Below are 24,945 nucleotides of genomic sequence, written 5' to 3'. Positions count from 1 at the left end.
CAAGTTTAATAGGTATATTCAAGATCAACAGAGAACAAGGAACATAACTCAATGGATTAAGGAAATGATAATAAGAAACCGAAGCTCTTCCCTTTCTTGCAGCAATGCCCATCTACTCATGATACTCATTCTGGTTAGTTATTGCATTTGGATGGGATGGCAGAAAAGAACTAATATTTGTTGAGGACTACTATGTGCATATTTCTCATTTACCCCAGACCACATCCATCTGAAGTTAGTATTTTCGTCCTCATTTTACAGATGAGGAACAAGGTTATATGTTAAGCAATAGTATCAAGGCCACACACTACTAAGCAGCATAAGCAGGTTTTAACCCAGACGTGTTGAGAGTCCTCAAGACCACGCCCAGGTCGATGATTCACTAGGAGGACTCACAGGACTCGGCATATAGTCATCCTCATGGCTATGATTTATTGCAGTGAAAGAAGACAAAGCAAAACCAGCAAAGCGAAAAGGCACATGGAAGGAGGTCTAGAGGAAACCAGGCACAAGCTTCCAGAGGCCTCTCCCAGTAGAGTCACAGAGGATGCATGCAATTCCCCCAGAGAGGAGTTGTGACAACACAAGTGAAATATTTTCTACCAGGGAATTTCATTAGAGCTCATCAGCGCCCAAAGCTTTTATTGTGGGCTGGTCACACGTGCCTATCCTATACCAAAACTCCAGCCTCCCAGAAGGAAAGCAGGTGTTCAGCATCAACCATATTTGCATGAACAGTTTAGGCACAGTGAGCCTCTTTTATCAGTAGGAAATGGTGGGAACCCTCCCAAAATCCAAGTTCTCAGATGCCAGAGAAGGGCCAATCTTGCAGCAGACCTCTGAGAGGACAGCAGTCTCAGGCCTGCTAGGCTAACTCTTGTCTGCACACCAGGTAAGCCAGGTGCAAAGCCTCTTCTCTTTCCACTGCTGTGCTAGACATAAACTTCTTCCTCCAACAGCTCCCTAAAATCCCAATGGGCTCTTTGGCAATTTTTTAATTTTACATGCCCAAAGTCGATGATTCCATTCCCTGGAGCCTGGATTTTCTTTGAGAACCAGTCTTTGGCCAGCAAAATGTGTCCAACTTTCTTAACTGTACTGTGGGATTTTAATTTATGGAAGTGACTGAGTGACAACAAGGGAGGCTAATGCCATTGAAAGAAGAAATTTATTACTCACATCTCCTGAGAGAAGGGGGAATGCTATGCCACACAAGGCCACCTGGGGACATACCAGGAGGTTCAGGAGACAGAAGGAGGAGTGAGGGGAAAGCCTAGGCCACAGCCTTTACTGGGAAAGGCAAGGTAGAGGAAGTAAACAGCTGAGGATTGGCTGGTTTGAATAATTCCAGCACGCCTGGGGCATAGGGGCTGCCCCTAGTCATCTGGTACCTGGCCTTGGGTGATTTAGGGCAGGAGAATGTTGGCTTGGTGTGTGAGGGTTAGATATGCAAGTGGTTCAGAGCATGTGCTCTGGACTGCAGGGGAGATACAAACAACTTTGGCTGTTAGTCTGGTCCTGTAATTAATAGAAGCCAAACAGACAAACACAGAATCTAAGAACACACAGTTATAACACCAACCCATGTATGTCCCCTGCCCTAGATCTGGCCCACCTGCCAACCACCTGCCCCTCCCCCACAGCTTCCTAATCCATGGATGGTGCTCAGCACAGTGACAGCCAAAGGCAAGTATCAAGAAACATTGGCTTATGATATTATTATTTTGTGGCTACTCATGAAATAATGGTTAAGATCACAGGCCCCAGAGTGAGAAAACCTAGGGTCAAATCCCAGCTCTGTCACCTTAGGTGCATCATTTGAAGGTTTTAGGAAGCATTCATCTGTGAAATGGGGTTAATCATAGTACCCACACCCCGAGTTATTATGAGGATATAATAAGGTAATGTATGTAAAGTTCTGAGCAGGTCCAGACACAGACTATGCGCTTGATACATACTGGCTACTACCGCCTCCCCATTTACCCCCTCAACCACAGGCCAGAGCTGGGCAAACACATTTCTACATCAACTCACATTCCTGGGACCTAAAGATGGGTGCAACAGTCAGAAGCTGTGGCCAGAGGCCACTATGCTATCTCCAGACACAGAGACAGAAAGCTCTTACCCATCTCTCAGTCCATTTAATTCCTTAAGGACCAGGTTCCAATAGGACCATAAAAATCTGAGACAGTGCCGGACGCTAAAGGGTGCTGAAGACTGCTGGAGTTTTGCTCATAACTCTACCAAGATATCACTCCTTAATTTGGCAGCATAACTAAAATGGAGGAAATTGAAGTTGCTTTAGGTAATGAGTAAAGTTACAGCTGGAAAAATGAGAGAAGATCAATTTTACACATGAGAAAACAGAGGTACAGAGGGATTAAATGACTTAGCCAGGGACACACGTTAAACAGAACTCTTCCTCAGTGCCTGGGCTGTCACCCCCACCAGCTCATGTCCCCACTAGTAGGCACCAATGCCAGGGGCAGGCTCTGTTTCATCACATGGATGAATCTCTATATCAACTTTCCTTCCCAAAAATCAACCTGTCCCTTCTCCTTCCTCCAATTCCAATATTGTACCTTTTGGGAAATACCATTGTTTGACCAGAGGATCCAAACACTTTTTTTTTTTAAAGATTCCATATCCCCTTTTCCAAGGTGGGAAAAAAGTATTCACAGAAATATCATAAGACAAACCAAGTAATCTGCAATTTCAAATACCTACTCAACTAGGACCACAGTCCAAGCTAAGTGACCTTGGGCAGGTTACTACATCTCTGTGACCCTCAGAGTCCTCATTTGTAAAACGAGCATCCTATCTGATAAAACTACTTCATAGGGTTATTTTTGTTAGTAAGAGAGTAGAGACAAGACAGCTTTTTATCTCTCAAACACCACCTTGATACAAGACACCATTACGGTTTCTGTCAATACACACCAAAAGCAAGTCAAACATGATTCCTTTTTTAACTGCACGTGGACCAACAACACATTATTTTATTATTCACTTGCTATTTCTGTAACTAATTTCCCAGCTTTCATTCTTTCCTTTTATAAAAGAAGCAAAAAGGAAATCAAAGAATAAGAATACTGCTATTTTCTGACACAAATTAAACTCCCCATGGAAACAAAAACAGAAGAACCAGCAGCATATGGGGCTGTTTTCTCCATCTTTCCCTTCACCCCCAGGGAAAATCAACCATATGGCAGGAAAGAATCAACTGGGTCTTTCAATAAATGGGGGCCGGCCTGGTCTTAAAGCTCAAAAGAAGGCAAGACCCTGGCATTTGTAAAACCGGAAAGGACATCACCGTTGGTAGCCTTCTCCCAGCTCTGCCCCAACAATCGAGCTAAGGAAGTGGGGTGTTTACACCAAAGAAGGCAAAGAGGGTATCAGTGTAAAATCTGATTCGTGTGACAGTTGAAGCAGATGATGATTAAAGACCAAAATACACTCTGTCAAAGACTCTGGATATACACATGCCACTTACTCATTCAGGCTCTGTGTAAAGAGAGGCTACTACATGCCTCAGAGGTTGATAACAGCAAGTGGTGTGGCCTCTCCAGCCACCTCAGAACTAAAGACAACGCCTGGGATTGAACCCTATCAATCAAGAAGTATTCAAAGCATGACAAGATACCACTCCACACCCACTACAATGGCTAAAATGAAAGAGACTGACAACACCAAATGTTGACAAGGATAAGGAGCAACTGGAACTCTCATATGTGGTTGACAAAAGTGTAAATGTGTACAATGACTGTGTAGCACTGTCTGGTAGTTTCTTTAAGAGTTAAACATATACCTACCCTGTGACACAGTAATTCCACTCCTAGGTTTTTACACAAGAGAAATTAAAATTCAAGCACACAAAAGTCTTACACAAAAACATTCACAGTAGCTTTATTCATAATAGCCAAAAACTGGAAATGGCCTGGGTGTCCATCAACAGTAGCATGAATAAATGGACTGTGATATATCCATACACTGAATACTTATCAGAAATAAAAAGAAACAAAACTTCTAATAAACAAAATGACACAGATCAGGAGTCAACAAATTATATCTGCAGACCAGCCACCTGTCTTTGTAAATAAAGTTTTCTTGAAACAGAGCTGCATCCAGTCATTTGCATATTGTCAGAGATTTTGATTTTGATTGGCAAGCCTAAAACATTTACTATCTGCTTCTTTAAGAAAAAGTTTGCAGATCCCTGACAAAAACATTATGCTGAGTGAAGGAAAAAAAAAAAAACAGAAACAAAAGAGTATACACTTCATGATTTCATTTCTGTGAAGTTCTAGAACAGGCAAAACTAATCTATGGTGAAAAATATCAGAATAGTGCTGGTGGATGTGGAGGAGCGACTGGGAAGGGGTACAAGAGAATTTTCTGGGGTGACGGAATTGTTCTCTATATTGGTGGGGTGTGGGTTACACAAATGTATGTGGTTTGTCCAAACTGATCAAACTATACAGTTAAGATCTGTGCATTTCACTCTATATGTGAATTACCCCTCAATTTAGATACTTAAAAAAAATTGTTTTCTTCAAGAAACAGAAGGGCAGATCTTAGCCCTAAACTAGGTCCTCCTTCTCTTCGGACTCCGCATTCTTAGCTTCACGTTTGAAATTCAAGTTCAAGCTTATCTTGTGCAGCTGCTGCTTCTTAATGGCCAGCTGTTCCTAATGATCAAGGCTTAGGCTTCTTGGGATTCCTCAGTAGAAGTGGTTTTTAACCTTATTTCATCTAGTCTTTGTTCCAACAGTCCTACAGGACATGCCCCATCTATAAAAAAGTCAAAGCAAAGGTGCTCTGGTGAGGCAGAGGTGAGGCCAGGCCAACCCTTCTCCCGACCCCTCCACCCAAGACATCTCCAAGACATCCCTTGAGGGGCCTCCTCAGAGCATGGCCACAGCACCAATGACCCACATCCTTGCTTTCTCCCTGCACTAACCACTAGACCACACTGACTGGTCAGCTCTCATGGCCAAGGTCACTCTGGCCTCTCTCTCTCCAACTGCCCATCCTCTCCAGGGACTGAGACTGCAGACCTGCCGCCCAGTTCTCATGGATCCCTCTGGCACCTACACATCAGGCACGCTACCCTACAGCCTCTCTTGGCAGAAACAACTTCTGATTGAAGGACTATGAGAAAGGCTGTCTTCCAAGGAGCATCAAATCCCTTTAAACAGTCTTCTCTTTCTCATTTTTTCTCTCTCTCATTTTTTCTTCTTCAAGAGCTGTGGGGCATGAATCAAAACACACATACTTATATACCAAGGTAGATTTTACATTTAAACTGAGCTGCCCCTCTAGAAAAACCCTTCCCTGCATTCTCACTCTCCCCTGGGCCCATTTCTTGTGAGATACACTTGTACCCACTGACCCAGTGATGTGTCCAAAGCTTTGCTGCAGACATTTGAACATATAAAGTGATGTGGCACTCAATAGGCAGCACTGTCCCCTGTCCCCAGGACAACTGCAACCTACATGGGGTTGCATGACTTTTAAGCACAAACTATACTCTCAAAAGAACAAAGAATTCCACAATGGAAAATAGACAGAGGGAAAAAATAATACTAGGAAAGAATTTATTTTTGTGGCTTCTTTGAAAACAAAACTACTGAGCAAAACTAATGAGAAGGCTCTAAATAAACAAAGCAGACAAAAGTGAGCATGACTCAGGAGAGATGTCTATCTTCCCTGACAAGTTTCTCCACGTCTTGATCCCAGACCTTCTGACTGAATTAATAATCTTAAGGCATCTACTAAGACTTGGAGATGTCTTTCCTTTTTTGCAGTTAGCAACTTCTCATCCTGCAGCTGAGTCCATTTGTCAGAGATTTAAGCTTTTCTTTTAAATACAAAATCCAGAGAAAACAGGAAGGGGACCTGGGGAGCAGAGGTGGGAGCAGCTGTCTGCCTGTATGTTTACCTTTGGGGAGAAAAAGAGAAAATAAGAGAAACACAGGCTCTGTCCCAAGGGAAGGAGTTGCAGGCTGCAGCAAGCCCAGCCTCATGCCTTAGGGAAAATATTTATTTTCCCATTATAGCATCAGTCTTGACTTACATGACCAGGTAGCTGAGTTTGTTTGTCAGGCCCAAATCCCACTTTCATTTGGTACTGGCTAGGAAAATCATAGCTATAAATCCCTTTGTTAGGGTACTGTGTTGGGAGTTTTGATGATATTAAGCCAATCTCCCCTCCTTTCTTTCCATCATGCTGCTGAGGTTGATGAGCACCCAAAAGGCAATGGCAAATACGAAGTGAAATCTGTTTGATGCACAGGGCTTAGGATCAAGCTCTAGAGGCCTCTCCCACCTGCTGAGCCCAAACCCAAAACATGAGCTCTTAAACTCACTGCTGAAAATATGGAGGCCATGGAGTGCCCACAGGAGAAAAGCAAAGATGCGGGGCCCAGCTCGGCTTACGGCTGCAGCAAGGGTGAGAGGAAGCAAAAGAGGCCACTCTCAGGCACCAAGTTTTCACAAAACACAAGCCAGCCCACCATAAAGTTGGCCCCATCTGGGTCCTAGAATCTAACCCAAGTAGATAAGTGTTCCTTCCTCTTGGAGAGGAGCAAGGGGGAAAGGAAATTGGAGACAGATACAATTCTAGCTTCTGGTTTTAAATAACAAAAGGAAATTAGCCAGAAAATATAAATCTAAGGATCTAAAGACCCACAGAAAAGCAGAATTCACTTTGTTCAAAAATAAGGGTTGTGTACAGAGTTTCTTTACATGGATTACTGTTTTTGGAGAACCAAATAGAATAACTTATACTTAACATAAAGATTATAGCCACCATTATCTAATACATCTCTGTTGATTCAGAGGGCACACAGGAACCTTGAATTATCTTGAAGGTCTTTACCATGATAATAATCCTATCCACTGACTAACCGTTCCAGGGTGTTCACTCCAAGTAGAGCCTGTGCTTCATAACTTTGATCTCTATACTACACAATGACCCTATGACGGATGGCAATTATTACCCATATTTTACAGACATAGAAAATGAGTTGTAGAAAATTAGATAATGCTCCCAGGTCCCACAGTTTGTGTGGCACGCTGATTCCAGGTTCAGAACTCTTATGCACTGCCCTAAACTTTCTCCATCGTCTCCCACACAAATTTTAGTGCTGCTGTAAGAGGTAATTCAGAATTCCAGTTAACGCCAACAGACAGCCTTTGCAGGTGTGGTTACACACAGAATAATGTAACACAGGCCTTTAATAAGACCTGCCATACAGTAAAGCCAAGAAGAGAAATAAGTGCATGGCCCTTTTAAAGTAACCAGCTGTCTTCCATCTTGAGAGAGGACAGGGAAGTCTGACAGCTGGGCCAGAGAGTTGGCAAGTTTAGTCAGAGAGGGCAGTCTCTAACCCAACAGAACCTATCCTAGGAGGGCAAGTCTCTTAGATGGCTGAGCTGAAGATGGGGAGGATTTACCTGAGGTAAAGTGTGTGTCATTAAGACAGCAAACTGCAGATGGGCTGTGTCTCTTTATAAGCTTTCTACATAGGTCTATGGGCCAGAGCTGGGGAAGACGGCGCAATTTGGCCACAGCACCCAAGCTAAGAGAGATCATCTAGAGGATCTGGTTACTTCAACAGCATGACACTAGGTATTTGTTTACTAGGGATGCCTAACAAAGTATCACAGATTGGGTGGCTTAAACAACAGAAATTTATTTTCCCACAGTTTTGGAGGCTGGAAGTCTGAGATCAAGGTGTGGGCAGGGTTGGCTTCTTCCTTGGCTTGTGGAAGGCCGCCTTCTCACTGTGTCATTACATGGTCTTCCCTCTTAATCCAAATTTTTTCTTCTTATGAGGACACCAGTCACATTGGATTAGGGCCTACCTTGAAGACCTCATTTTAACTTAATTACCTCTTTAAAGACCTTATCTCCAAATATACTTACATTCTGGGCACTAGGAGTTAGGACTTCCAATACAACTTTCGGAAGGACACAGTTCAGCCCATAACGAACTGTGTGGCAGTTCTTAGTGACAGTGTGGTTGTTGCTGCCACTGCTCTGTTTGTTGGTTTTCACAGACAAGCAGCAGACACTGGACTCTGGCCTGGGGGGCCCCGAGACAAGTTCTCAAAGGGGTCAGATGTCAGGGTCTTGGTGAGTAATACCCAGAACCAACTCTCACCTGGGGAACCCACTTAAGAGAAAACTCCTTGAGAGGAATTCAATACCCCCAGAAGGCCTCTGATCTCAGAAACACAGGAGTGGGGGCCTTTGTCAAATGCATGCCATCTGAGTGGAGAAGGGGGAATTGTGGAAAACAGCAATGTCTGCATGGCCTGCCAGGTCCAGGTCAGTGGTGTTTGCTCAAGGCAGTTCCTCCTATCCTCAAGAGCTATGCTGGAAAAAAGTGTATGAGGACAGCAAACCCATCAGCCACATGGGACCAAATGGGTGAAACAGTTAAATGTCCAGCTAAACAGTGGATATGCTCCCAAGTGCTCAGGCTCAGTTCCTGGAGAAAAGACAAAGGTGGCCAGGTCACTGTCATCTTCTCAGGCACAGTTCCTGCCGTGAACTGACACTAAATTGAAAAGAGCTGAACCCCTTCACTCTGCAAATCTGGATCATAAAATCATAAAAGAATCACAAAATTCTGCCAGGTCCACAATGCCCTGACAGCCTTGTGGTTCACTGGCATGAAATGCACATGCTTTATTCTAAGAAGTAATTACCCTCTGCATCCAAAGGCCAAGCTTGCAAAGCCTGAAAACATTAAGTGGTTCATTAACAGAAACATTCTTTTCTTTGCAATCCAAACAGAACCCAAAAAGACCCCCGACAAATTGGCAAAATGTCGAGGATGGCCTACCTCATGGTACGTGAAGTCATGATTCTGCAAGTTAGCTAATGAGCATAGCAGAATCCCAGGAGTACCTCCCAATCTGTCTGCTGCGGGAGCCGGCCAGCTGTGCCCTCCCCAGGACACAGGATCTGCTGGAACATTTGGAAAGCCTCCTCGTCTGCTCCCTCAGAATTTGTGGCAGAACATGCAGTGCTCTCAAAATGTTACCTGAGAGGCTGCAGAAACAAGGCTCCAGAGTTTAAGTGAAGTAATAAAGTAGATTTCTTACAAATGTTAACTCGTGATTAATGATCCCACAGACAGCTCTCTGTCGACTCCAGTAGACAAGCCTGGGAGAAAAACATTCCTGGACAGTCAGCCCCAAAGCATAAAGGGCAGACCGCAGAATTCATAAAGGTTCTCTTGAATTTGAGCAGTTGGTTCTCAAAGTGTGGCCCTGGGCCAGCAGCCTCGGCATGACTTGTCAAAAATGCAAATTTGGGGGCCTACTCCAGACCTACTGAATCAGAAATTCTGGTGGGACCCAGCAATTGTCTTCCAGGTGATTCTGATGCACATACAAGTTAGGGAAGTGTTAATTTAGAGGTTTGTAAGCAAGCTTCATCCCCTCCCTCCTCTCCCCATCCATTCGATTTATTCCAACTGACATTCACAGAGCACTTATGTGTTGGTGCAGTGAATGGCCCAGGTGTCAAGAACTAATAAGGCTACCCTTGACCCTTCCCTTTCTTTTCTCTCTTACATCCAGTCTCCTATTTCCTCGCAGCTCTTCTTTTGAAAAGGCCCTAATATCTGTTTTCCTTTCCATTGCCACAACAACCACGCTCATCACATTACATCTGGCTTATTGCACCTGCTTTCCAAACTGGGCTCCTTGCCTCTGCTTCCTTCATCGTGCACACTGCTGCCCCACTTGTCACAGAACTCCTCTGCACAAATACCACAGTGTTCCCCACTGCACCCCACATCTGGTCCAAATGCCTCCACTTGGCTTTCATGGTCTCCAAATTCTCCACCCCAAACCTACTTGCCCCCACTCTGAGCAGTTTTCTCTTCCCAGTAGAAATAAAATTGAATTCCTAAAGGCAGGATCATGATTTTTATGTCTCTACAGGTACATAGTGGTGTAAGGAAGCATCGTGGGTATCATGAAAAGGGCAGGCCACTTAACAGATCCACCTCAGTTTTTCATGCGCAGAAGGGTGATATATTAAGAACCACTGTACATTCACAAGGTGTCTTAGTTCAAGAACAAATGACCATAGGCTGGGGGCTTAAACAACAAACATTTATTTCTCACAGTTCTGGAGGCTGGAAAGTCCAAGACCAAGGTACCAGCAGACCCAGTCAGTATCTGGTGAGGGCCGTCCTCCTGGTTTGCAGATGGCCGTCTTCTTGTATCCTCACATGGCAGAGAGCAAAGAGAGAAAGAAGCTCTCCTGTCTCTTCTCTACTAATCCCATTCATGAGGGCTCCACCCTCATGACCTAATCACTTCCCAAAGGCTCCCACCTCCTAATACTATCACTTGGGAAATTAGGATTTCAACACATGAATGGGGGGGCACAAATATTCAGTCCATACCACAGGGGTATTGTGAAAATCAAAATGAGATACTGCATTTGAAAGCAATCAGTAAAATATAAAGCATGAAAGAGCCTTATTTCCCACCACTAATCTTCAAGACTTTTTTTTTTTTTTGGGTGAGAAAGACTGGTCCTGAGCGAACATCTGTTGCCAATCTTCCTCTTTTTTACTTGAGGAAGATTTTCCTGAGCTAACATCTGTACCAATCTTCCTCTTTTTCGTATATGGGACGCCACCACAGCATGGCTTGATGAGCAGCGTGTAGGTCCACACCCAGGATCCAAACCCACCAACCCCGAGCCGCCAAAGCAGAGCATGTCAACATAACCACTATGCCACCAGCCCAGCCCCCATATGACTTCTTAATAAAACTCAAAAACTTATTGTTATCTTGATTGTAGTGATGATTTCAAGGGTACAAACATATATTAAAACTTGTAAAGTCGTATACTTTAAATATGTACAGTTTATTATATATCACTGATACCTCAATAAACCCACAAAAAAAATCTCATTGTTTGTTGACTCTGGCTTCTAGTAATGTGAGTACAGCTTGTACAGGCTAACCTTCCTGCAGGTAACAATGATCAAGTCTGGACAAACGTTTTTTTTTTTTTTAACTTATTTATGTTGGAAAGGACCAAAGGCAGCAGAAACTGGACAGGAGTCTAGCCTCGAAAGACAACTGCAGAAGGTGAGATTTGTGAGTTTGCAGCAGCCTTTTGCCTGAGGGCACTCTCCAATTTGCATGCATCTAGGGGTGGCAGAAAGTCACAGCATTAACTGGCTTGAGGTATAAGAGGAAAACTTGGTGGCTAGAAGAAGAGCCAGAAAGTTAGAGGTGAAGTCCTAGAAGGGAGGCAACTGCACACAAAATCTGTGTATCAGATCCACCCAGATCCATGGCTGACTACTAAACTACACACGAATGTGAGAGATCACAGCGGGTGTGGTGAAAAAGCATCAGCTGAAAACTGAAGGAAATAGTGGAGGTGTCAGCTGCTGTCTAGCACAAGGGGCTGAGTTTGGAGTTTGAGTCCAGCCAAATTAACTGTCTGTTAGAACAAAAATCCTATTGAAAGGAACATAACAGGAACTAGAGTCTCTATAACACATATTTAACAATGTTTAGGAATTGATTAAAAATCATGCCATGCAAAGATTTTTTCTTTCTAGCCATGCAAAGAAAGAGGAAAGTATAATCCATCTTCAAGAAAAAAAGTTTTTTTAATCAACCCAAAGTTGATCCAGATGTTTGAATTAGCAGACAAGGACTTTAAAGCAGCTACTACACATACGTTCAAGAATTTTTAAATGAAAACATACACACAATGAATGAACAGATGGAGGAGCTCAGCCCCAAAATTAGATACTATGAACAAAGAACCAAAGGGGAATTCTAGAAGTGAAAAGTATAATAACTGGAATGGTATTAACAGCAGATTAGAAATAGCAGAAGAGTCTGTGAACTTCAAGATAGATCAATAGAAACTATCCAATCTGAAGAACAGAGGGGAAAATAAGAAAGAAAAGAAGAAAAATGAACAGAGCCTCAGAGATCTATGTGACAACATCAGTTAGTTCAACTTAAATTTGGAGTCCCAGAAAGAGGAGAGGCAGAGAACGGGGTAAAAAGAAAACTGAAGAAATAGGCCTAAAACTTCCAAACTTAGTGAAAGACAAACTTTAGAGATTCAAGAAACTCAGCAAAACCCAAATAGGATACATATTTAAAAAAAAAACTACATCTAGGCAAACTGCTGAAATATAAAGTTAAAATCTTGAAAACAGCCAGAGAAAAATGACACATTCCATTCAGGAGAACAATAACACAAATGATAGTGGACTTCTCACTGGAAACCATGGAGGCCAGAAGACAGTGGAATAGTAACTACAAAGGGCAGAACGAAAAAACTGCCAACCAGAATTCAATATGCAGCAAAACTATCCTTCAGAAATGAAAATGAAATAAAGACATTTTCAAATAACACATGTTGTATGTAAAATTAGAAGATTTATCACAAATAGACCTGCAGTACACAAAATTCTAGAGGAATTTCTTCGGCCTGAAGGGAAATGACTTTAGATGTTAACTCAAATCTACAGGAAGGAATGAATATCACTGGAAATGAAATGTATGCAGCAGTCTCTGAATTAAAAACAGAGGGCTACTGGAAAATACACATTTCAGAAGATTATCTAAATCTTCAGGCAACCAAATTTTACCCTCCTGGTTTATTTTTCTTAATTTTAATAGAAAAAAGTATACATTCTATATAAAACTTTAATATTAATTTAAAAGTGCTATAATTCTTTCCAAAACATTTCAAAAGTTTTGACTTAAACCAAAATGTTCCCAATCTACTGATGCTATTCACATAATCTATAATCTAGATTCAGTTGGTTGACTCTACTCAAGCTTTATTTTATTTTATTTTTTTCCTGAGGAAGATTCACCCTGAGCTAACATCTGTGCCAATCTTCCTCTACTTTCTACGTGGGTTGCCGCCACAGCATGGCTTGACAAGTGATGTACGTCTGCACCTGGGATCGGAACCCACAAACCCAGGCCACCGAAGCAGAGCATGTGGAACTTTAACCACTTGGCCACAGGGCCAGCCCCAAGGTTTCTTGATAAAAGTAAATGTCAGTCTATAGGCAGGATAAAATAATAAAATAATTTTAATAAGAATTTAGGACATAAAGGTAAACAATCTCACACAAACCATACGCATGCTCATATAAGCAGATTGCTGGTAAAAATCATTTAGAATAAAACACACCTCTGTCCTGTTCCCTGCTTTTTTTCAAGCTGGTGCTCTAATTGGAATGCTTTTTCCATCATCTCCATCATCTCAGTATATCCAATTCTATCTGACTTTTAAAGTACAGCTCAAATGCGCTCTCAGAGACACTTTCTCCCCTCTTCTCCCCAGGCAGAAGGGCTCCCTCCCTCTACGGAACTCTTTCAGCATTTCAGTGCTTACTAAATTGAATTACAGTCATTTATGTACAAGCTACAGGGAATCAGATTTTCAGTCAGCGTTTTCAGAATAAGCTCAGTATCAGAACCACCCAGGCAGAATGATACCAATCAGAGTCCAGACGCAGGAAGCCAGGAGTGAGGGCTGGGGTGGGGTGTTCCCAAGGAAGCAGGCTTCCTGTGACTGGGTGACTAGAGACAGTGATACTGGTGAGGGACATCTGGACACCGGCTCACCTTCTACCCCAGGGGTGGGAGGAGGGGATGTAACCTTGCTGATGCTGATTTTCATTTGGGAACCAAGAGAGCCCAATGTCTATAAATGTCCCATAATATGTGAGGACAGTAGCTTGGCCTCTCCTCTCCGACAGAACCCTATATGCTCCAAAAGAGACACCAGCAACAGTGCACCCCATGGCGAACCCAGAGCCAAGGAAAAGCCAGTAAGCACACTTTACATCTGCTCCTGCTCAGAGCTCTGTCTCCTTGGAGCTGAACACCAGTGTGCGGCCCCAGGTATCATCTCCTCTTCTAGAAACAAAGCTCTTTAGGGCAATGTTGATGTCTAATTTATACTCAAATTCTTTAGGTCCCTGCATACCACAAGCACCAAATAAATGCCTGCTGGATAAATTCAATAAATGCTGGGTCCTGACAGGCTGCTCTGATTCCAATAAGGGAAGCAAACGCTGAGCACCGCAGCATCCCCAGCAGGCTTGGAAACACTTAAAGAGCAACTGTTTCCACTGAACCTCAGAGGACATGGCAGCCTTCTAGGGAACCCAGTGAGGCCAGGAAACCCGACTCAGTTCAAAGCTATCAGAAAACTACTGGGAAACTCAGGTGTCTGTTCCTAGAATAACGTTACATCTGTGGGATTGTAGTTTAGGAAGCTGTTCTAACGCAGGATTTCCTAACAAATCAATAGGACCTAAAATCAAACTCCTTCCTCCTCATCTCCCCTTTCCCGGCACAGCCTGTCTCTCCACCCACACTGCCCTTTCTGTGAATGATCCCCCCTACCCTAGAGGTCTGGGTGTCACCTCAGACTCTCTGCACTTCCTCTTTCCCCATATTCCCCACATCCAACTACAAATCCTGTCACTTTAGCCCCTGGACAGAATATATTTTCCAAAAAATGGCCAACAGCAGTATTTCCAGACTCACATTCTCTTCTAGAATCTTGCCCCTCCCATCAAAATCTGTCACTCTCCAAGAAGTGGAGACTGTTTTCCTGCCTCTTGAACTTGTGACTGCCTTGATGAACAGAACGTGGCAAAAGCGATGAGACATGACTTCAGAAACTACCTCATAAAATTTACTGTCATTCTACCTGGTGTTCTCATTCTGTATCTGTCTGTCTGTCTGTCTCTCTCTCTCAACACTCATCCTTATAATCCAGACGCATGTTGTGAAGAATCCCAGGCCACATGGCAGGGCCACACATAGGTGATCCAAATAAGATCTCGGCCGACAGCCAGCATCAACCAGCCGGATGTGAGTGAGGCTTCAGACGATTCCAGACCCCTGCCTTTGAGCAATTATAGTTGACACTGGATAGACCAGAAACAAAGTAGTCCTGCCCAAATTGCAGATTTGTAAGCAAAATAAATATTGTCATTATTTTAAGTCATTAAGTTTGGTGACAATCTGTTACAGAGCCATAATCACTGGAGTAGCCTCATAAATTTCTCTGAGTCCTCCACTCTCCACTCTCCACTCTCAGTTGTCAAACTTTAGTTCAGGCCACGTTCACCTCTCACCTCAACAATTTCAACAGACTCTCAATGGGGCTTCCCAAACTCCATTCCCTTCCTTCTCTATTTCATCCTCTGTGCTCCTCCCAGAGGGACCCTCGAAAACACAAATCACTCCCTTGCTTAAACTCCTGTAGACAGATGACAGCAGGTAGATGGATGGATGAATGTATGGATGGACAGATAAGATACAGAAAGATGGATAGAGGATGAGTTTATGGATATTCTTTCTACTTTTATGCATGGTTGAAGTTTTTCACTTAAAAAGGTTTTAAAAAATTAAAATAAACCTTAGATTACTTCCCACAGACAGACACCCAAATTCCTAAGCATGGCACTGTTCCACGCCTGGACCCTCCCCACAGGCCCCCAGAGCTCCAGGAACACCAAACCGCGTGCAGGTCCCTAATGAGGCCAAAGTCTCACACCTTGGTGCCAATGATCTGGCACGGCCTTTGCTTAGACAACTCCCTCCAGTTTCTTTCTTTGCCAACCTCTGAAGCTGTCAACACTCAGCTCAGATAGATGTCCCCTCTTCTGGGAGGCATCCCTGACCTTGGAGATCCTATCAGGGTTCCCCAAGCATCCTCTACAGTAGCCCTCTGCATGGCTGGTTTCCTTACCACCATCTCTCTCCTGCTTGAGTAAGACCCCCTCAAGGGCAGGGCTGGGCCATACCCATCTGTCCACTCAGTGCCCAGTGCTGTGCTGGGACACAGCAAGCACAGAAGAATCTCTTAAGCTGCCTCAGAGAAAAGATCTCAGACAGAAACCAGTTCCAGGACAAGTGTATTCAGTCCTCCTCTCTCTCTCCTTCCCTTGCCTGACCCCCATTCATTGCAGTTATGCTGTCTTCAAATTCAACTAATATTGATTGAGTACCTACTCCGTGTCAAGCACTGCTCTAGGTATTGGGGATACAATGTGACTAAAACAGACAAAAGCCCCTGTGCTCATGAGGCTTTTTAATAAGGAAGATAATAATAGTATTAGAAAGATAAAATATTTAGTCACATCATTAGACTAAACACACTCTCTCCCCATGAAGCAATGATACATCACCTTATCAAAATATGTACACTCCAAGAGCTGAAGTCTATGGTCACACTATGACCCTAGGAGTGCAGCCCACCATCTTGTTTCCCATTGACATGGCTGGGGATTCCAGGATCCATATCTAAAACCCTTCCGCCAAGCCTTTAGGATTCCTGTGGGCCATACATGCACTACCACATCTGAGGCTCATAGAAACAACCAAATCATTGCGTAGTGCCCTCCCAGGTTCTCCAGGAATGGACACACCAGTATCCAGCAGCTACACAATGCATTGTGTAGTGACAAAAACCTCTTAAAACAGAGCAATCATAATCATGATAGCAAGAAATATATGGTAGCTTTGCAGTGCCACAAAACCCACATCGTTTCTAGCATCTGCTCTTTTCCTGGCCTCGTCTTCCTCTCCTGGTTTTCCTTTTCCTGCTATCAGTTCCTCCCTAACCCCTCTTCTCCTCACCTTTAGGACAGAGCAACATCCTCATTTCAAACCAAACAGGAAGTAACAGGACATTTCAAAGCCACCCGATGCTGCTTATCTCAGTAATAAGGTTACTCTGTTCATTAAAAAAAATCACGAAGTTTGAGTACAATTCCAAGGCTAAGGGCTTTTATTTATTCAGTAAACATTTATTAAGCTACCATTATGTGCAAGGCATTGTGGAAACTGGAAGATGGTGACATGGTTTTGCCCTCAAGTAGTTTTCACTCTAGAGGGCAGTGGGGTCTTCAGTACTGAAGACCAGTCCAAGATGGCACCTATCCATTGCTTTGGGAGATAACCAAGCATCGTAGATGAGACTAAAGACAGAAAAGGATTATTTCAGGGCTCTTAGAATCCATTCCTAAACCTGGCTAACTTCATCAATAGTTTTGACGAACACATACACCCTCACCTTCTTGTTTACTTCTTGGCCTTCTTCCAAAATTCTTCCTGTATCCTGTTTTCTTCTGTCCTGTGTGGTTTTCTCCTATCCAGTCCTCAATTCCTTTCCCTTCCATAAAAATCACTCTCACATTAGCACACCCAGGTAACCCCAACAGCTGAAAAGAGTCAAGCAAGAAGATCAGATGGGGGGTGGGAAGTGTCCCTTCCAGAAAGCAAACCTAAACTAAATGGAAAATTAAAAAATAGTCAAGAAAAACACTCTAGAATCTTTCATTCAAGTTGTTCTAGCTGTAAAAGTCCCATAACCCCACACTCCTTCCAATATTGCCTGTCTCTTTACAAATGTGATCACAAAAATTAGTTACAGATAAGCCATTACTAACCCCAGCAACAAGTCCTGGGATGATTTACAACACAGGCAGCCGCACTTCCACATTCAACCACATCGCATGTATTTCTAATACAGTTGCAAGCAATTTCCGGTTGTGTTTGGCAACACCCCAGAATCTTTTTCAAATAAAGCAAAAGTAAATAGCATAAAAACTTCAGAATCAAAAAAATCCTTTGGCACTACACAGAAAATTCCATTACAGTGGGATGCGAGTTTCCAAATTGTTCAAATAGATTAAAAACTCAGTTTGCATTCATTTTACATTTTACATTCTGCGACAGCTACAAGCACAAATCACAGAGAATTGAGCAAAGTACAGTGCAATAATAATGGGTAAATTCACCTCCTCAAATTAGTAACTTGCAAGTAATTGGAAATCAAAAATTTCTAATGAGAATATTCCTGAGACATAAATTTTTTTCTAAAATAATTATTCACGGAGATACTGCTTCTTCTAAATTTTTTCTCTAGTGCTGTTCCTCCCTCAAACTCACTAGCCACCTTACAAACAGAAAATTCCCATAGAGGCTTCCTATTATTCATATATTTAGGAAATTCTGCCTCTGTCCCATTTAGCAATAAAAGCGAAAAAAGAAAAAAGAACTAAAACTGCACAGATTATTTGTAATAGCTATAAAGTATAATGGCATTTGTTTAATAAACTTTCATTAAAAAGCAAAGTTCAGGACCATATGGTCCCAGACCTGTACCTCCTAGAGAGAAATTTATCACACACCATGAATTATTTTGGGGGAAATTTAACTCCCAGTTAGGCATCCCTTTACCGATGTTAAAACACCAAGCACCCCATCATTACTGCACGCATGCATACAAACACACACTCAAAATTCAAAATAAGCTAAATTTTAAATAAAGCTTCAACCTTTAAACTGAACATATCCTTTTTTGATCTATTTCTTTGAAGGGGAAGGGAAAAACAGCATCCTATACGTTCTTACGGAAATGGAAAATTTCATTCACTTTCATTCATTCACTCATTCATGCTATAAACAAACCTTATATCAGGGCAGGATGTAAATAAAACTCAGCCATAATCCTCAAGGAGACTATAGTCAAATGGGAAAGAGAAACAATAAAAAAATAATGACAGGAGTTAAGACAAGGTGTTACAAATTGAAAAAGGAAGGGGACTCGGGACGGACAGAACTTGCATTCACATACAAAAGGTCAGACAGCCTGGCTAGGGCAACATCCCTTCTAAAAAGTACACCAAACAATACGAGAAACCATTATGTAAGACCCTAGTAAGTGACTTCTACTTCCAACCAAGGTGGAGTAACAGAGACCAAATTTACTCTCCCACCTAAAATCACCAAAATTGACAAAATATATAAAAGAACAGTTTTCAAGACACTGAATATCAGGCAACAAAGCACAGGGATCCTCGAGAGACAGGAGACAAATGAGGTGAACCACCACCTTGAGAGAGTTTGCAGACTGCCGTGCAGGAAGAGGGAGGCCAGGCGGAGGCCGGCAGCCTCCCTGATTTGAGGGGATAGACAGGAGGGTCCAGGGAGATCAAGGCAGCTGGAATTCACCCAGCAGAGCACTGGAGAGGAGAGAGCTGCACAGAGAGAGAATACCAGAGATCTGCAGAGGGTCCCCTTTAAGTGTCAGCTGAATACTGATCAACGCATTAGTGCGAAGCAAGGACCCAAGGCTGGGGAAAGAACCATCCAGAAGGATTAGGGGTGACAGTGCCTGGGACTCACACAGGGCCAGGAAAAGTGTCTGATGCTACCAGCCAATAATACATGCATGCAGTGATTCTACACAAAATTTTAGCAAATCAAATTCAACAATAAATTTAAAAGATGGCTAACTGGGTTTTATCCTCACTTGCAGAAATTGATTGGTTCCCAAATTCACATGGAAATGTAAAAGATCTAGAACAGCCAAAACAACTTTAAAAAAGAAGTGCAAAAGTTGAAAGACTAACATTTCCCAATTTCAAGACTTATTATGAAACTGCAGTCATGAAGGCAGTGTGGTATTGTTGTAAATAGACAAACATAGCAATGGAACAGAACAGGGAGTCCAGAAATGAACAACTGATTTTTGACAAACGTACAAAAGCAATTTATGGAGAAAGTATAGTCTTTTCAACAAATGATGCCAGAACAACTGGACATCCGTATACAAAAATTAAAAAATACACTTCAATCCATAACTTGCATCATATACAAAAATTAACTCAAAATGGATCATAAATGTAAATAGAAAACCTAAAACTCTGAAACTTACAAAACAAAACATGGACGAAAACCTTTGTAACAACGAGTTAGGCAAAGATTTTTTAGATATGATACCAAAAGCATGATCCATTCAAGAATGAATTGATAAACTGGACTTCACCAAAATTTAGAATTTCTCTTCAAAAGACACTGTTAAGAGAATGAAAACACAAGCTATGGACCAGGAGAAAATATTTGGGAATCACATATCTGATAAGGTACTTGTATCCTGAATAAATAAACAGCAAAAGAACTCAATAATAAACAGCAAAAAGAAAAAGAAAATATGGGCAAAGATTTGAACAGAAACTTCACCAAGCAGATATACAGATGGGAAATAAGCTCACAAAAAGACGATCAACATCATCAGTCATTAGGGAAAAGCAAATGAAAACCACAAAGAGCTACCACGACACACATTAAAATGGCTAAAATTTAGAAATGTAGACAAAGATCTGGAGGAACTGGAACTTTCATAACTGTTGGTGGGAACATAAAATGGAGAACAGGTTGGCAGTTTCTTACAAAGTTACATAACACCTACTATCTGATCTAGCCATTCTGTGCCTAGCTATTTACCAAACAGAAATGAAAGCCTACGTCCCTCCGAAGACTTGTACGTGAATGTTCATAGCCGTTTTATTTGGAATAGCCAAAATTTGGAATCAACCCAAATGTCCATCAACAAGAGAACGGATAAACAAAGTACGGTCTACCCATATAATGGAATATACTCAGCAGTAAAAAGGAATGAATTATTGATATACACTACTACATGGATGAGTCTCAAAACAATTATGCTGAGTGAAAGAAGTCAGCCAAAAAAGAATACACACTATATGATCCCCTTTACGTAAAACTCGAGAACGATGCAGACTAATGTACAGTGACAGAAGGCAGATCAGTGGTGGCCTAAGGAAAGGCAGATGGGAGGGGAGGGAGGGCAGGATGACAAAGGTGCACAAGGAAACTTCTAGGGGTGATGAATATGTTTATTTTCTTGATTGTGATGATGGTTTCATTGGTGCATGCATATGTCAAAACTTATCAAATTGTACCCTTTAAACATGCATAGTTTATTGTATGTTAATTATACCTCAATAAAGCTGTTTTAAAACAACTTTTAAAAAGTCCAAGTAAGTATAAAGAAATGGAGATTTCTGAACAAATGTGATGGGGATTATCTCCATTTCATTCACGAGGAAATTCAGAGTTACTAGCCAGGTAAACAGAGAACTTTATTTTGGCTCTATGAGGCCACTCTTCACTGAGCACCAATATTTCATTTGCAAAAAAAAAAAAAAAAAAATCGACGATGTGCACATTGTACTTTAACAATGAAGTCAGTACAGCTCTGCCAAAGACAGCACTGTAGAAGGAAGAAACTTCACCAAGCCCCTCCCTGAATATTTATTTATTGCGTGGTACATGACCCCATTTACAGAGGGCCCCAGAAGCAGGAGGTAGGAGAGTTTCAGGGGAGAAGAGCGGCTTGCACTGAGGTCCTTGCGCATCAGTCAAGGAGGGTCACACGTCACTTCCACAGAGGCCCTCACTCCACATTCTCAGCCCCTCCACTCTGAGGATCTAGCTTGGACTGAACTCCTAAATTCCTGGTTCACTGTAAAAACTAAAGAAATTAAACAGGCTTAATTTCAACGTTAAAGTCAAGTCAAGCAAATTTCATTTGCAATACAAAGGGAAGCAGCGCTAAGAGTCAAAACCAAAACATAAATTTTAAATAAACTAATCAGCAGTGTCAGAACTCAAACCCAGATCTTCAGACTCCAAGCCCAGTCTTCCTCCCAATACCTCTAGCGCTACCCCTAACAAAGTGCCAGCCCAGCCCTTTCCAAATCCAGAAAAACCTGTCATTTTGTTAGGCTTCTCGGTTATTTTGAGCTTTGGTCCATCAGTGTAAAATGAATTATTTTTCAAGCTTTTCTTATTTAAAATATTCATCTTCTTGAAGTAGGTCACTCTTTTATGAGCCTCAGCTTGTCTTTGAACTGATTCCCTGTTTTCTCCATATCTCTCCTAATAGGAACGTGCAATGCATTCAAAGTGTGAAATCCAATTCCAGTTAATTTTATTGATTCCTTTCACAGGCTCCTTATTTCTTATGCTAATTCATGTTTATTTCAAAAAGAGAAAACAAAACAGCCTTTTTGGAGAGAATGCCATCAAAATCTGTAAGGAGCCACCACATTTCTATTCAATTATAAATGAGCTATACCATATTTAAATCAGCCACTGGAAATAAAGACAGGTTTCAATCCATTTCAGAACCCAGCAAATGTCATTAGATAACTTAACCTCATCTTTGAAAGTGAGTGAATGACTGACACGATGATAAAATAAATACCCTGTCACCTCCACACACTCACACTCCCAGGTTACCCAATTGTTTAAAATGTGTTTTCTCTGTTGTTCCTGTCCCTTCGTTGGGTTTCATACTGGACACTGAATATACATTGCAAGTCTCACTTAAGTGCACTTCCCCAATATTTCCCTTCTCTGCAAAAATTCCTCTTAATTTTGAAAGGGGACAATTATTTGCATTTTTTTTCCCTGCAAAATTTACCAACACGCCTGGGAACAGACAGCCAAACACTGGAAGAATTGTCTTCCAAGGTCAGATCAGTATGGCCTGGGACCCATCGGGCTCTTCACTGGATCTTGGAAATGTTCTGTTCCAAATCCACTGGTTCTAGAGTGGCCAGCTTTCTCTCAACCATAAATGACAGATGGTCTCCTTAGCGCCTTCTGATTCCTATAAAATAGCTACTAAAAAGCAACAGGAATAATGGATTCTATGACCAAAGATGAGACTCTCAAATGTGCTGAGTGTCATAAACAAATTGATCCTGGACTTGCTTCCGAAATCATGACCACCTGAACCCAACCCACAGAAGGCAATTACTGCATCCTCTTTCGATAGGCATCAACTCTTCAGACCTGTCGCTGCAAGAGGTCATTTACTACCTGGCCTCTATCTAACAGGTCTTCAGAACTGTGTTTCTGAAAGAAGTCATTTCCTCCTAAATCATTAATAATTCAACATTTAAGTGGCAGCAATTCTCTCCTCCTCATAAATAAATATCAAGAAATTACCTTCATCATCTCCCACAGGAATCTGAACTAGAAGAAATACTTCCAAGACTAGCTCTTTCCAAAAGAATGAAATATGACTCCAAACTCCAGAACCCCTGTTGGGCTAATGAATGAGGGGAAAAGGGCCTTAACAGATGGTCAGGTTCATTCTCTAAATGTTTCCTTCTTCTGTATCTAATCCGTCACCAAAAACATTTTATTGACAGTGTCTTTCTTGTCTTCTCTTCTCCAAAAGCCTCACTGGTAACCTCTTCTCTCCCTTCTCTTCCCCCACCTAGATCACGCCCAAATCCAGGACTGTACATCCAACTGTCGGTGCAACATCTCTACTTGGATGTTTCATAAGCATTGCACACTCAATGCATGTGAAGTTGGATGTTTCATCTCCCCCTAAACCTGCTCCCCGTAAGTCTTCTCCATCTTAGTGAATGACGACTCCCTTCTTCCAATTGATCAGATAAAAACCTCTGAGTCATCCTTAACTGCTCTCTTTTTCTCCTACTTCATATCTATTTCATCCACACATCATCACAGTGCATTCTTCAAAACATATCCGGGACATGACCACTTCTCACCACCCCCACTATTCCAAACAGGTCCAAGCCACCATTTCCATCTTCCTTTTCCTGGGTTATTGCAGTAGCCTCCTAACTGCTTCTACCCTTGTCCCCTACAACATGATCTCCACGCAGCAGTGTGATCTTCTCAAAGCATTTGAATTGGAGTATGTCATTACTTTGTGCTCAAAACTCTACAAAGCCTCCTTGCATCACTCAGAGCAAAAGCCTTAGAACATCAGTGCAAGCACCATCCCGTCTAGAAGCCTCCTCTGGCAGCTGGGGTCTGGTGGAGTTCTCTTTCCTCTGTGCGTCCACAACTACTGTGCATACCTCCATCAAGTACTAATGATGCCACAGCTGACCTGCCTGTGTCTCCACTGGAATGTATCTTGAGGGCTCTTTCCCTTAAAGCACACAACACATAGTGTGTGCTCAAGTGCTCAAGTGTCCATGGAACAGATAAGTGCAGGGACAACTTCATGAGTGACTTCATGCAGTCACACAGAGCCTGCACTTCGACGGGCCCTGCACTTGGTTTAATGCTCTGCTGTTACCATCTTGAGATTGTTAATAATTGATGAACAAGGGACCCCGCATTTTCCTTTTTCATTGGGCCTCACACATTACATACATGGTCCTAGATGGATGGATGGGTGGATGGATGGATGGAAGATGGATGGGCTGGACTTATCCACTGCAATAATACATATCAAAATAGAATGTCATAGCTTTCAGGGGGGAGATTCTGACAAAGAAATGTTACAGTTAGCCAAGGCATATATTTATAAAGGCAAAGGAAAACATACAAAAAAAGATCTCTGAAAATCTATCATCTGTGTACCTTTCCTTCGAGAACGCTGCCAGTCTTTGAGAGACAAACAAAATTAAGAATTCCAGTATATGGACATTGTGACCAAAAAGAGGCATAGCAATAATCCTCTTTTAAAAAAAAGAAAAAAGAAGAGAAATGAGGGAGACTAATATGACCACATAATTAATACAACACGGCAATTATTCAAGTATAGATATTACACTAGAGCAGAACAGACATCTCAGAAACATTATCATTCTTTGTGTATCTAACAATTAAGAGCATGATAAAGGGGGATCACGAATTGGTGGGAAAGCATTACACAACCAATGGGGCTGAAAAAACTAAAATAAGCAGAGAAGATCAACTTAGAACCTCAACTCCCAAGTATAATTCCCAAGCATAATTCTCATGTATATTTTTAGTTATATGCTAAAAATTCAACTTAATTTTTTAAATAAAGCTAGAAAAAGTATATGTGAAATTTTTTCAAACACTGAATGAGGAAAAACTTCGTAAGATTAAATGCTCTAAGAAAATGTAAAAAACCTATACATCTCATCCAAAAACAGTATCAATATTAAAAGGTAAGCTATGAGTTTGGAAAGCATATTTGTAATAAACATTGAAGACAAAGATAATTTCTTCACTACATAAAAAATGCAGGCAAATCAACGATTGAATTAATCAACAGAT

The 24,945-nt window shown here is 41.9% G+C and overlaps 1 protein-coding gene across 1 annotated transcript in view; it reads right to left on the bottom strand.

Moving 5' to 3' along the window:
* The window catches only part of GALNT17 (polypeptide N-acetylgalactosaminyltransferase 17), a 437,269-nt gene that overhangs the window by 394,148 nt on the left and 18,176 nt on the right, over positions 1-24,945 (bottom strand). The gene's annotated exons all lie outside the window — the stretch shown is intronic.

The sequence above is a fragment of the Diceros bicornis genome, chromosome 26 (assembly GCF_020826845.1).
Source record: "Diceros bicornis minor isolate mBicDic1 chromosome 26, mDicBic1.mat.cur, whole genome shotgun sequence".
Taxonomy (NCBI): Eukaryota; Metazoa; Chordata; class Mammalia; order Perissodactyla; family Rhinocerotidae; genus Diceros; species Diceros bicornis.
This window is presented reverse-complemented; position numbering and strand designations above follow the sequence as displayed.